The following is a 13,624-nucleotide window of genomic DNA, read 5'->3' as shown; positions in this document are numbered from 1 at the left end:
CTTCAGTTGGCTCTGTTGGTCTCCTTGTGATGCTCCTGTAACCTCCAGATCCTTTTCTTCTTCCCCTCACTTTTCCACAAGGCTTCCTATGCATCTCCCAATTTTTAGCTCTGAGACTGGCCCAACCCAAGACCCACCCCAACAGAGAGAACCAACCTCTGACACTATTAATGATACTCTGCTACACTTGCAGACAGGAGTCAAACAAGAGTTGTTTTTTGAGAAGGCTCCACCTAGCAGTGCCTCTTAACAGTTATTTTACTCTTTTCATTTTAACACTCTGACAATTTGAAGTAATGCTATTTCAAAACTTTCATTTTTTCCTCATTTGTTTGTGTGTATTTTCTCATGTACTGAGATAGGCCAGGAACTCAGTATGTATCTGAAAATGTCTCTGCCTTTCAGGGACTAGGATTACAGGCATGCATAAAAGGCTCCTGGCTTTATTTTCAAACCTTCTGTGACATCTAGCACAGGTTTATTACAAAGAGAAGAAATGGGACGTTTCATCTCTTAAGTTTGTGTTTAATGCTCTGCTTTTTACTACTCCAACATTGTCTCCTCTAGATTCCTTGGGGATGTCTCATTTTACTAACAAACACAAACAAAAAACAAGTCCTACAACTCCTTTTTTCCAAATGATGATTTTAGTTTTTGAATTGTAATCATATTGGCAGTATTTCTTCTCTTTACTCAGGTAACTCTTGAGCCTATCTGGAGACAGGTAACACCAGTATCTGGACACTACTTGTGCATAACCACATGTCTAGTCACCAAAGTTTTATAATCATATCACTTGTCTTCACATAACCAGATTATAATGACTAAATTAATAGGGAAAATTAACCAACCATTAAATTAGTATCTGTAGCCCAGCCGTCCCTCCTGATACAAGTTTTACATACAGATAACTCAATGTCCCCACTATGATTTCTAAGAGACCTCTGCAACTCAGTACACATTCATATTTTTTGTCTTGAAATTTTTTAATACAAGTGGTTAGTCATCAACCATTTCCATTTCAGTTGTTTAAAACTCTAAGACCTCTATATGTGTCAGTATTTCTGGAAGGAATATTAAAAGAAATAGTTTGTCATAAAAGGTACAAATGAACCTAATTTTAGTCTAATGTTTTCATAAATTATGTTGAAGAATGTGAAAACACACACAAAATTAGAGGTCCATATCCATGCTAAAAATATAAAGGACAATGGTGGTGGTCAGAATTCCAACATAATTTATAATTACATAAGCTTTCTGTTATTATATCCTTACTATATATTTGAAAGTGATCATATTATAATTATTATAAAAGTATGACAAAGATAAAACAAACTAATACATAGAATAAAATAAATTAAAACCACTAAATAATCATTGTATTACAATGGTTGTTGACATACATATTGATGTCAATGATGCAGTTACTTTTAGTTTCATACAGACTTTTTAAAATGAAATTTACTTTGAATGTTTTACTCTTTATTATTCTATACCACTGTTATTAATCCAGATTTGTATAATAGATACTTTCATCCTGCTGCAATAAATCAAAATAACTAAAGGCAATTTAAAGATGATGTAGTTCTTTCCCAGCTTGCAGTTAGTGTGGGCTATGAGTCCATCATGGTACAGTGCAATACCAGAAACTGTATGCTTGTCAGCAGAAGGAGGAAAGGAAGGCCCCCATCTTCAACCACGAGCATGAAAGAGAAATATCAATGTGGAAGTGGGATGAGGCTATGAAATCCTAAGGCTCACCTTCTTACCTCAAAGCGAACCTCATAAAAATTCTCAAAATAGCATCATTGACTGGGCACCAAGAGTTAAAAATCCTGAACCTGTTGGTTAGAATTTTCATCCAAACAACTACAATTATAATACATAAGAACTCTATTCTTAGTGAAGAAGGCCATATTATTCAGTCATAGGCAGTTCTTATCATGTGCTATCCTGCATCACTGGCTTTGCAACAATGCGGCAGACCGTAATTTTGGCCATGTTGAGGACCATTTGACTCTAGACTATAGAGACATGACTCAGAAATTATTTGATTTGGCTTCTGCAGACATTCAGCAAACACAAGTGCCTGCTGTGAATAGAAGGCATGGGGAATGTCCAATGTAGTTAACCTACCTTACAAAAGGGGGTTAATATTAGTGCCTATGTCAGTTTTCAGAGTGCTCATGCGTTTATCATGTCCAACTTTTCTAGACTTTGGGGTTTTCACATGTCATATGCATACTTTTGACATTTTAAGAAATATTTACATAGAATTTATTTTATACAAAATTGGGTTCTTATTGTCTCCTTTGGTCCGAATGTCTGTGAGAACCTCTTGTTTCTAGCTGTACTCACAGTGACTTTAGTGCTCCCTTCTTTTACATAGATGTTCATGTGGTTCTTATTTTTAGGAGTGAGAACACAGACCAGGACTTCATCTTATATAGAATTGTAAAATGTTTGTCAAAATCTGCTTCTGAAAGTTTCATTCAATTTAAAACCTATGGAAAGACAAATCTGAAAGATATTTGTTACACTCTGAGCCTTATAAATAAAAAGTAAAAGAAATAATAAATTTGAAAACCCCATACTCAATAGATTGATATTAGTAGAAAAGAAATAAGAAGCATGTGGTGAAATTATAGTCTATATATGCATGGACACATGTGTGATCTGGGCTGCTCAGAGCTGGTGACACACACTAGATGTTTGGAAACAGTCCCTTCATAGGAGAGGGAGAAACTGATGTCAGTTATCATATACCTGACTTCCTGATTATGACACAGAGGGAGATAATAGGTTGCTGAATTTTCATTTGCCTCAGAGTTTACACTTTAAATATTTTTAAAGCTATTACATTACTTCATGAAAATCCATTCAGTTTACTGATGATGACAATGATAATTTCAAGGTTTTCAAATAGCATAGTTTTAAAAAATTATGAAAAGTTACAAATAATTCAAAATAGAAACTACATTTTATGTCTTTGTTAACTTTTAAAATAAGAACAACAGAAAAGGAAGACAAGAATAAAAAACAGAAGCTAAATTCAGTTATATATAATATCAATAATTATGATAAATATGTTCAACTGTTAAAAGTGTAAACACTTAAGTTGTATATAAAGATTAAGTAAAGATCAATATAAGCCAGTGAATAGAAGGTAAAAGCTAAGAAATGAAGAAATGATTAACAAAAATAACCACAAATAAAGAAAGCTATTGTCCTCATTTTATTACTAAATTATCTGAAGTTGAGTTCAAGGTGGGAAAGTGTTGAGAATAAAAGTGAATAGCCTTTCTCCAAGGAAGTCATATAAAATAAAAGGCTAATTTATGTTCCCCTAACACAAACTGTATAGAGATAATTAGAAATTTATAAAACATTTATACAAATTCATAAGGTACTGCTTGGAAAAGACTAAATGGGAACCATACAGTTCTGATTAGGAAAGAACTAGAAAATTGTTCTAAATTTTGATGACATTTTATGAAGTCAGATAGTTGTTTTAGATGTGAAATGCATTTTATTATTTTGATTAAATATTTTTTTATTTTTAACCTATACATTTATATTATCACACACATATATGAAGTCAGATATTTGGCCAAAGTGAAGCTACAGCTTTAAAATGGTTCAGACTAATGTTCTGGAATTAAGGACCATTACAAAATTATAGAATATTGAAGTATGTTGATCATTCCTTGTGATAGCTTAAGAAAAGAATGGCTCATCAGAAAACACAGATCAAATACAAGACAGTTTTAATAGGCAAAGGCACTCTCTCCTTAGCAGTTATGTTTTATATGTCTGAATGTAAGTCCCATGATTTTATACTTAAAACCTCTAAGGGCAATTTGTTCTGCCACTCAAACTAAAGCTAATTTCAGAGGTATTTTTAATCAGGATTTTATACATTGCCACATATGATTCCACCAAACTAAAGAGAAAACTTCTTAGTGGGTTTTAATACGCCCTCACCAGTTTACAGTACATAGCTCATAGACACACTTGTTCTGGATGTAAGGTTCTTGTGATCCCGGGATCTGTACTTCAAGGTGAAATTGTATGAAGGTATGTAAGTAAATGTGTGCATATAATGAATAGATAGAGAGAGTTTGTTTAGATTCTAATGAAACTGAGTCCAAAAAACAAAAAACAAAAACAAAACAAAAACAAAAACAGCAAACCCAGCAAATTGCAGACACTCCTCCTTTCCAGCTCCTCATCTCCCCTCTGGCTAGCTCACCTCCTCTGCCTATATCTTGCCCTTTCTACCATTCCTTCCCTCACTATTTCTATATTGCCAGCCTTTGATTATTAACAATAGGGAAGTTTTACACTTGCTCCTTTGCAGTTAGAAGTAATGACAGCTTCCAACTCTTCCAAGGTGATGGGGATAATGGGACAGAACATTTTGCTGTGCTGATTAAAACATCAACAGTAGGAGGGCAGAGATATGGCTGAATCAGTGAAGTGAGTCTGATACAAGTGTGAGAAACTGATTGCGAAATCTGATATCCTAGTAAAAACCAGGGTGTAGTCGTGAGTCAGAGAACCCTCCTACTGGAAAGCTTGAAACAGGAGGACCCTCAGAGCTGGCATTCAGGTAGTCTGGTAGGTTCCCACTTTCTGGTAGATTATGTCACCCCATGTGCATATGAGCTGCACTAATTAGAGTTTAGTGGTATCTTTCCCAATCTTTCCTCTTGGGTTAGGAACCTACCAGTGGGTACATAACCAAAGAAAAGTGACTCTTCTCCCAGCAACTTTCAACTGCCAACCGTTTCTCAGCTCAGGTTGAGATGTCAGGGATCCTTACCTCTATGATCCATTTTTTAATTGGCTTATTATTGAGCAGGTGCTCTGTAGGTAAATAGAGGGACTGACAGCTCATGTGTGTAATAGCTATATCATGTCCAATGGAGAGCATTTTATAGCAAATCTTCCTATTCCCCAGTTCTTATGTACTCTCTGCACCCTCTTCCATGGTATTCCCTGAGGCTTGTTGGGAGTGGGTAATGGTAGAGGTGTCCCATCTACAGCGGAGCCCTCACAACTACTTATCTTCAGTACTTTGAATGGTAATGATATTGCCTTGACCACTATCCATTGCAATAAGAAGTTCCACTCCTACCAACCAATGACCCATTTCTCATTTCCCTATATACTCCATTTTAAACACAGAGTATTTGAGGCAAGACCCGCATATAAGAAAGTATCTGAGACATTTTTTGTTTGAAATCTCCACTTGTGTCATTCCTTCAAAACTCTACAATGAATTCTAGCTGCTCTTGTGACAACTTGTTAACAGAATTTCTAAATACAGGCTGACTTGTTGGTTGCGTCTCTGCTGTGATTTTTGCTTTCTCCTTACTCCCCACCCTAAACCCATGTGAATTCCTTTCCAATCTCTCACATATACAGTATTATCTCCCATTTCTACATTCCACAGTCATAGTTAGGGTACATTAGAAACAAAGACATTTTTCTTTCTGAGGAGTATTTAGATGTTTTCCACGTTGCCACATCTCTAAGGATTTAAGGCGCACCAAACTTAGGAAGCAAGAGAAGCCATCCAGAAACTCAGTTAACTCAATTACTTCTCAAATGTCTGCCAGTCATGCAGAGGACTCAGAAGCTCAGATACTTTATTAGATTTCCTTTCAGTGGTGTAAGGAGGTTACACTTTTATGTCATTCCACTAGCCAGTCTCTGTGCTGCTCCCTAGAGAGTGTCACAATATGGCTTATGAAGCAAATCTCCCCAGTGTTTGAAATCATTAGAGATAGCTACATCATTTTGTCAGTCCCTATATCCAACAAAAGATACATATGTGTATATATACTAAAGAGGTTTCAGTGAGGAATGTGACAATATTGGGTTTGGTCATAATGCACTCTTAATGAAGATGATATCCATTGAGGCAGAAGTCATATCAAATATTTATTATTTCTTGTTATAAAATGTGTATGTGAGAACCCAGGGTATATGATTTTGTACTTTATGCAACATCTGGCATCTTTTAATCATGCTATCTGGTTGACTACAACTAGTAGGCTGAATTCTTTTCATCCTCTATGTCTCATATCCCGTATAATTTCTCACACTATATTTTCAGTGTTTTCAGTCTTAATGTGGAACTTCCTCACTGTGTAGCACTTCTAGGCTGATATGATACATGTAACCTACCAATCCTAGAACATAAACAACAACACAATAGTGGTTATTTTTATAATGTTGCCTAAGAGGAACTCTCTTTTGCACTTGAGTGTTCACACTACTCAAATTATTATCTGACAATACCTTGGTGCAAAATGAACCCCTGTTGGCTGAGTAATTGAATTTTACACATTCTTTCTTGTCTTTCTGAGCTCTTGGGATTTCTGAATATAATCTTTTCAGGGGAGAAGGAATAGAGAAGCTCTGGATTGGTGCTTTGCCCAGTTTCTGCATGTTTCCATTATTAACGTTACCCACTCAGAGCGCCACCTCACAAATTACTGTGGTTTGTGTATCTGAGGTCCATGATAAAATCAAACCACATATTCACGCATTGACAGGAAACACAACTACTCTTATTTAAATGTGGAAAGGCATGTAAACACTGCAAGGGATGTGAAAAATTACTAAGGTGGGCAGTGGAAGTTCAAATGGGTTTCTCCATGTCTACTTAAGTTTGCCTGCTTTAACTTTCTGAGACCTGTGATTGTAGAGCCAGATATTTTCTCATTGCAGCCCAATTAAGAACAATTACAGTGAACATCATGCATTATTCCTGCTAATTTTCTCAAACATTAACGCTGGGATTAATCACCTACTCATCCATACAGGTCAGATGATCTTCGCACTCAAAACTGTTAACTTGAAGTTTGAAGATCAGAGAAAGCCACAATAGTTTAATAATTATTGGTTTTATGAAAATCAAAGCATTTTAATTAATAAATAATTCTTAAATCAAAATGTCATTTTAGCATATTACTTTTTTTACTATTTTAAAATTATTTTAGAAATTTTACATGTTATTTTAGAGAACCCAACTTAAAAATCATTTTTTTAACCAAAAATACTCCAGCAGATTCTCAGGCATAAGCAGGTCTGGTTGTGCTCTGTGTGGGTGTTGTGTTTTCCAGGTAGGCAACAAAAAAGCCTGTGTAAGACCATGTTTCATTTCTCGTAGGATTGACATTTCTCTGCTATAAAATATGCTGTAAGAAGAATAAAGATACTTCAATTTGTTTCCTGACTCTTCACTTGTAAACACAAGTTTCTTAAATTTCTTGACCCACTGGTGAAGTTTCTTAAAGAAGAGTTGATTAGATGCCTGAATATTTTCAAATTTAATGTCTATGAACTACTTACAAAATACTTATTCTGTTTTGCCTCAAGGTAATATGATTATGAATGTTCACTTTCTCATTGTCCTTGAATAATAATTTATTATCCATAACTACTTAGTGGGCTGTCCAAAAGAACAGAGTGTGAATAATTTGGTAAGTCTATACAGCATTTTATTATTGGCACATTTTTCAAATGCAAAGTTAAGAATGACGGCATCACAGATTGATGTCAAGGGCTTTTTCTCCTTTAAAATCAATATTTGAAAGCTTATGCTCAGCACAAATTCATCCATCTACTTTTATACTACCTACCACTTCATTTTGTATAATTAATTTTAAATATTAATTGATAGAAATCACATATATTATTACATTTATCATGAATTTGGCAAGAGTATATATTCTTATGCATTAGAACACAAATACGTCTTATCAAAATTCTACAGGGAGCAAAGCATCATAATAGATGCCAAATTACAAATAAGTTCCATTTACATTATTGCCTGAATTTCTTTCAGAAAAGGTTTTGTGACTCATACTAAGTAGTAACTGACATCCTACCAATTGCTAATTAGTTCTTCTTTAGACATTAAAAATACTAAATAATTTCAGATCATTATCTTGAGATAATGTGAATTTTATGATTTCTCTGATGTAGTTACAAAAACATTCTTCCTTGCTTAATAGATTTGAGAATTCTATTAACGAGGCCAGTAGACAAGGCTGGTATAACTCAATGTAGAATTATCTGGGACTGTGAAGACACTACTGATTTGTAAACTGATTCTTAATTTTCACAGTATTTACATAATAAGTTTTAGCATTTTTACAAGTGTTTTAAACTGAAATATAAAAATCTTTGATATCTAGTGAAAGTTTTGTTACAAAACTCTCTGTGTCTCATCTTCTGTTGAATTTTCTTAAGTAATTTTTTTTTACCTTGGCTTTTTGACTGATGTGATATCTATACAGAATAGTGAAGGACGGAGTGTTATTTCAACACACCCAGAGAGTGTATCTTGATGATTATGCCTAAGGAGGATCCGAAACTTCTGCTCATATCTTTATGTTGAGGCCCTTTCATTTTCTCTATTCAAGTCTTCATATAGAATGCATTATTTTATCCATATATACAGTCACTCCACTGTTCTCCAGAGCATCAGAACTGATTTATGTCAAAATACCTTAGTACCAATTACCCAATCTTCTGTTACACACATAACCAAACAAAATACTTCAAGATTTTAAAATATGTTATTCCCCAAAGCTTTTGTTCAAATAATATTTCCATTCTTTCCATACCTACAATGGCCCTATTGATGTAATTTAATAATAATACATATTTATAAAACACCAAGTCCTAAAAAGTATGGCTAGTCTTCCTTTGTTCATAAATATCCTATGTGCAGTCTAAATGGAATACAACTGTAAAGGTTTGCTCACATAAAAATTTGGACATGTCAGCTATGCATTCAGTTTTATTTAATGTTAATGTCATTGGATTGCTTGTATCTGGAGTTACAGGCAGCAGTTAACTGACTGAAATGGTACAAGAAACAAACCTATATCCTTTGCAAGAACAGAAAGCTATTTTAACCACAGAGCCGTATCTTCAGACTTGGTTATTTTTTTCTTACACATAAATGTATAGATTATACCTAATAAAAAGAATGACATATTTTAGACTAGAATGGTGAATCAATATCATTTATTGTGTTCTGAATGAATTAACTCAGGTGACTTTAAATAATGTCTTCAATGTGCTGTATCTCATTAGCTGTCTTCTAAATATCTATGTTTACCCAAATAGTTAATAGTTCCAGAAGTCAAGTAGATACTCAATGATCATAATTAATTACAACTGTACTGCAAGTAATTATTATTTTATTTCCTCTGAAGAATTATTATTAAACTTTACTCAAGAAATTATTAATTTGCCTCAGAGGTTAAAATGAATGCATTTGATAAAAATAAGACAATAAAAAGTCTTTACATTTGTCATATCATTGGAATTTCTTAAGTGGAGAATTCTAGTTAGAAAAACACAAATTTTCTTACCTTTGCCTTTAATTTTGTAATTGAAGTCTAGATATACAGGTCCATTTGGTCACCAGAATGAAGGTTAGTGGCTTTTTAAATTAAATAGATAAATAAGAAACGAATATAATAGAAAGTTCCTAAAAACGAATTAAAATGACAATAAGAAAGCTTGTCACTGTTTTTATACAAGTAAGAGCAAGTTTTGGAAAGGAAACAACATTAAGATAATTTAATTGAAAACACTGATGAGACGACAGGAAAGAGTTCAAAGATAACTCCTGGAAGGCGTCTGGAGGACACAGAAGGACGCAGTATACATAGAAAGTTTGTCCTAATCCATATTTGAGCATGCCAGCTTATTCTCTTTTATCCTAAGAATAGCATATTTCACACAAAAATAAAAGCAACTTCTAGCATAATAATATTTAATGACCTTGAAATGTTTACAGCAAGTTTAATTCTCAAGAGAGAAAGATAAAAATAATATCACAATGTTTTTACTTGTTAAAAAACAATATTTCTAAACATAGTTGCAAAAACATGTAGAAGAAATATGTAAAATAATTACATCAGAAATAAAAACACAGAGGTTCTAAATAATAGGATTCATATTTGTTAAAAAAAAATGTGCACCAGTATTTTTCTTTTGTTAATTCAAAATGCACAAAGCAAAAGAAAAAAACCTCTCTTGATTTAAAAAAACTGACTTGAAATATAAGTTAAAATCTAGACATATAATAGCTTATATTTCTGCAAATAAAATATGTACTAGAATTAGAATATTCCTAATTAAAAGTGATAACCCACTCTGCTATGTTAACCATCAAATAAATGTGTGATTGTTCAAGAAACACAGAGTGTACTTACAGCCTGTATGGGGTAGGCTATACCATAGGCAAACAATATGAGATTATATCACATATACTGTCCCTGGTCTAAGTGTTGCTGTATAGTAGTAACTATATTCATATGGACATAATGGTAGTCATATACACAGGGCATTTCTAATGTGTGACAAAGGGTGTGCTTACATCCAAGGCAGCTTACAGCCAGTAAGATGACCAGAAGGAAAGAAGAGGCAGAGAGGGAGAGAGGAAAGAAAGAAAGAAAGAAGAGGGGGGTGGGAGAGAGGAGGGAGGGAGGGGGATGGAAAGAAGAAAGAGAGAGAGAGAGAAGGTGGGTGGGAGGAAGGAGAAAGGGGGAAGGAGGGAGGGAAAAGGAGATAAAGAAAGAAAGGGGAAAAAAAGAAAAGAAATAAAAGAGACTAAGTCCATAGAAAGACCCCTGTGTTATTTGCAGGCACAGATCTCCTTTCAAAACTGTAAAAGACTTGGCAGATGGTTGGTCCCGTCGATATTTCTTTGTTTGTTTGTTTGTTTTGTCATACAATTTATCTCCTCCACAGCCTCCACTCCATCTGCTTCTTTCAGGCCTCTGCCCACTGCCTATCACCCCCCAATCTACTGCTGTTCCATTTTGCTTCAAATGAGCAGGCTTCGCAGTGACATCAACCGAACACTGCATGACAAAATGCTTTACATCTAGTCATAAACTCTCCTATCCAGGCTGGACAACAAGACAATCCAGTAGGGGGAAAAGGGTCCTAGGAGCAGGCTACATAGTTATTGACACCACCTCTATCACTGTTAAACAACCACAGCATGTACACAGAAGACCTAGCCCAGAGCCATATGGGCTATGTGACTGCCACTTAATTCTATGTGAGCCCCTATGAACGCTGCTCAGTTGATTCTGTGGTCCTTGTTCTCCTGCTGTTCCCTGAGATCCACCTAATGTTTGGGTGTAGGTCTCTGCGTCTGCTCCCATGACTTCACTGCCCCAGGAGGAAGCCTCTCTGGTAATGATTGGGCTAGGCACCAATCTACGAGACATTGTTAGAAATCATTTAATTCCATTGACATTTTTTTCCAGCCATGTTTGGCTCAATTTTATCTCCATAGGCTATCCAGCCTCTGATTCGTGGCCATCCAGGCAAGGTACGGGGTGGACACCCTCTCATGGCATGGCCTTATGGTGAGCTAGACACTGGTTGGCCACTTCCACAAGTTCTGTGCCACCATTAACCCACCGCAGCTTTAAGGCAAGACAGGTATAGGGTGAAGCTTTGGGGATTGGTTGGTGTCTAAATCCCGACATTAGCAGCTTTGCTAGGTTACTGAAGATGGCTAGGTCAGGCTCTATATCCTTCATTTTAGGAGTCCTTGCCACGGTAATCCTCATAGGTTCCAGGATGCTCCACTGCTCTAGGTTTCCATACTCCCTCTAAATGCTTCCTCATTCCAGTCAACTTTCCCGACACTCTTTCCCTCCATCCCCAACCTGATCCTTCCTGTCCCTATCACCAACCACGCCCACTCTACCTACATAATCGATTTCATTTCCCATTCCCAAGGAGATCCATATATTCCACAGAGAGCCCTCCTTGTTAATTAGCCTGTCTGGGAATGTGGATTGTAGTGTGATTATCCTTAACAGCCAATACCCACTTTTAAGGAGTAGATACCATGTCTGTCTTTTTGCATCTGGGTTGCCTCACTCAGAGTGATTTTCTTTCTAGGTCCACCCATTTGCCTACAAATTTCAGTATGTAGCTTTTTTCTAACAGACGAGTAAGAAATACCCCCATTGTGCAACTATATTACATTTTCTTAATCTACTATTTGACCTGGGGGCTTCTAGGTTGTTTCTTGTTTCTGACTATTATGAAAAAAGCCACTATGAACATGGCTGATCAAGTGTCCTTTTGGTCACTCTGAGGATGGAGTGTCCTCAGAGTATGTGCCTATGAGTGATATAACAGGGTCTTGAGGTAGATTAGTTCACACTTCTCAGAGAAACCACCACACCATATTGATTTCCAAAGTGGCTGTACAAGTTTTCACACCCACCAGCAGTGGACAAGTGACCTCCTTGCTTTTTCTTCTCACCAGCATGAGCTGCCACTTGTTTTATTGATTTTAGCCATTCCAACAGGTGTAAAATGGAATATCAAATTACTTTTGACTTGCCTTTCCCTGATGGGTAAGAATGTTGATCATTTATTTAAGTGTTTCTCAGGATTATGAGATTTCTTTGTTGAGAATTCTCTATTTAGCTCTGTACTCATACGTTTATATTATTACACATAAATAAAATAAACTACACACAGCAGGAAGAACCACCAAATAAGCAGGAATTATATAAATGTTGTATTCATAGTGTTTTGGCTATTTGTATTTGGCAAACTTGAAGTAAACATCTTTCCTATCTTGTAAGTCTAAAATTCAGAATGAAAATCAGTATCCCTCATCTCTATCAACTTAAAACATCTATCTAGATATAAAAACATCTTAACCCCTAAACAACTAATCTTAATTATAAGACCAAACTATCTGGTCTTCAACTTCATCTGCAATTGAGAAGGAATAAAACCAGAAGTGCAAGTTAGCAGCTTCCAAAATGAAAAAATGACAGACTCGGTTTACTTCCTGAACTGTCACCCAAAACTCTCTATAACACTGGAGCATCATCTTCAGCCTATACCCATTTTTAAAATGAGATTGTTTTGTTGGTGCCTAGTCTCTTAAATCCTTTATGTATTTTGGATATTAGCACTCTGTTAAAAGTGGGGTTGATGAAGATCTTTCCCCATTCAGTATACTGATATTTTGTCCTATTGACAGTGTTCTTTGCCTTACAGAATGCTCATGAGGTCCCAATTACTAATTGTTGATCTTAATGCCTGCATTATGAGTGTTCTGTTTAGGAGGTTGTCCACTGTGCTGATGTCACTACTCTTTGTTCTGCCTGTCTCAGTGTCTGGATTTGTGTTGAGCTTTTTGATACAGTTCCACTTGAGTTTTGTGCAAGGTGATAAATATGGATCTATTTGTATTCTTCAAACATGCAGACATCCAGTTAGATAAGCAGCATTTATTAAAGACGCTTTCTTTTTTTTCCATTGCACAAGTCTGGCTTCTTTACCAAAAATCAAGTTGTGTGGATTTGCATCTGGGTCTTCAGTTTGATTCCCTGGCCAACTTGAGTGTTTTTATGTCAACTCTATGCAGTTTTTAATACCATGGCTCTGTGATTGAATTTGAAGTCAGGGACAGTAATAGCTCCTGAAGTTATTTTATGGTTCAGAATTGTTTTAGGGATGCTGTGTTTTGTTTGCATGCTTGTTTTTATCCATATGTAACTGAGTATTTTCTTTCAAGGTCTGTAAATATTTTTGGGGA

The sequence above is a fragment of the Acomys minous genome (genome assembly GCF_964271855.1).
Source record: "Acomys minous genome assembly, chromosome: 10".
NCBI lineage: Eukaryota > Metazoa > Chordata > Mammalia > Rodentia > Muridae > Acomys > Acomys minous.
The sequence above is the reverse complement of the archived record's forward strand: the minus strand, read 5'-3'. Positions refer to the sequence as shown.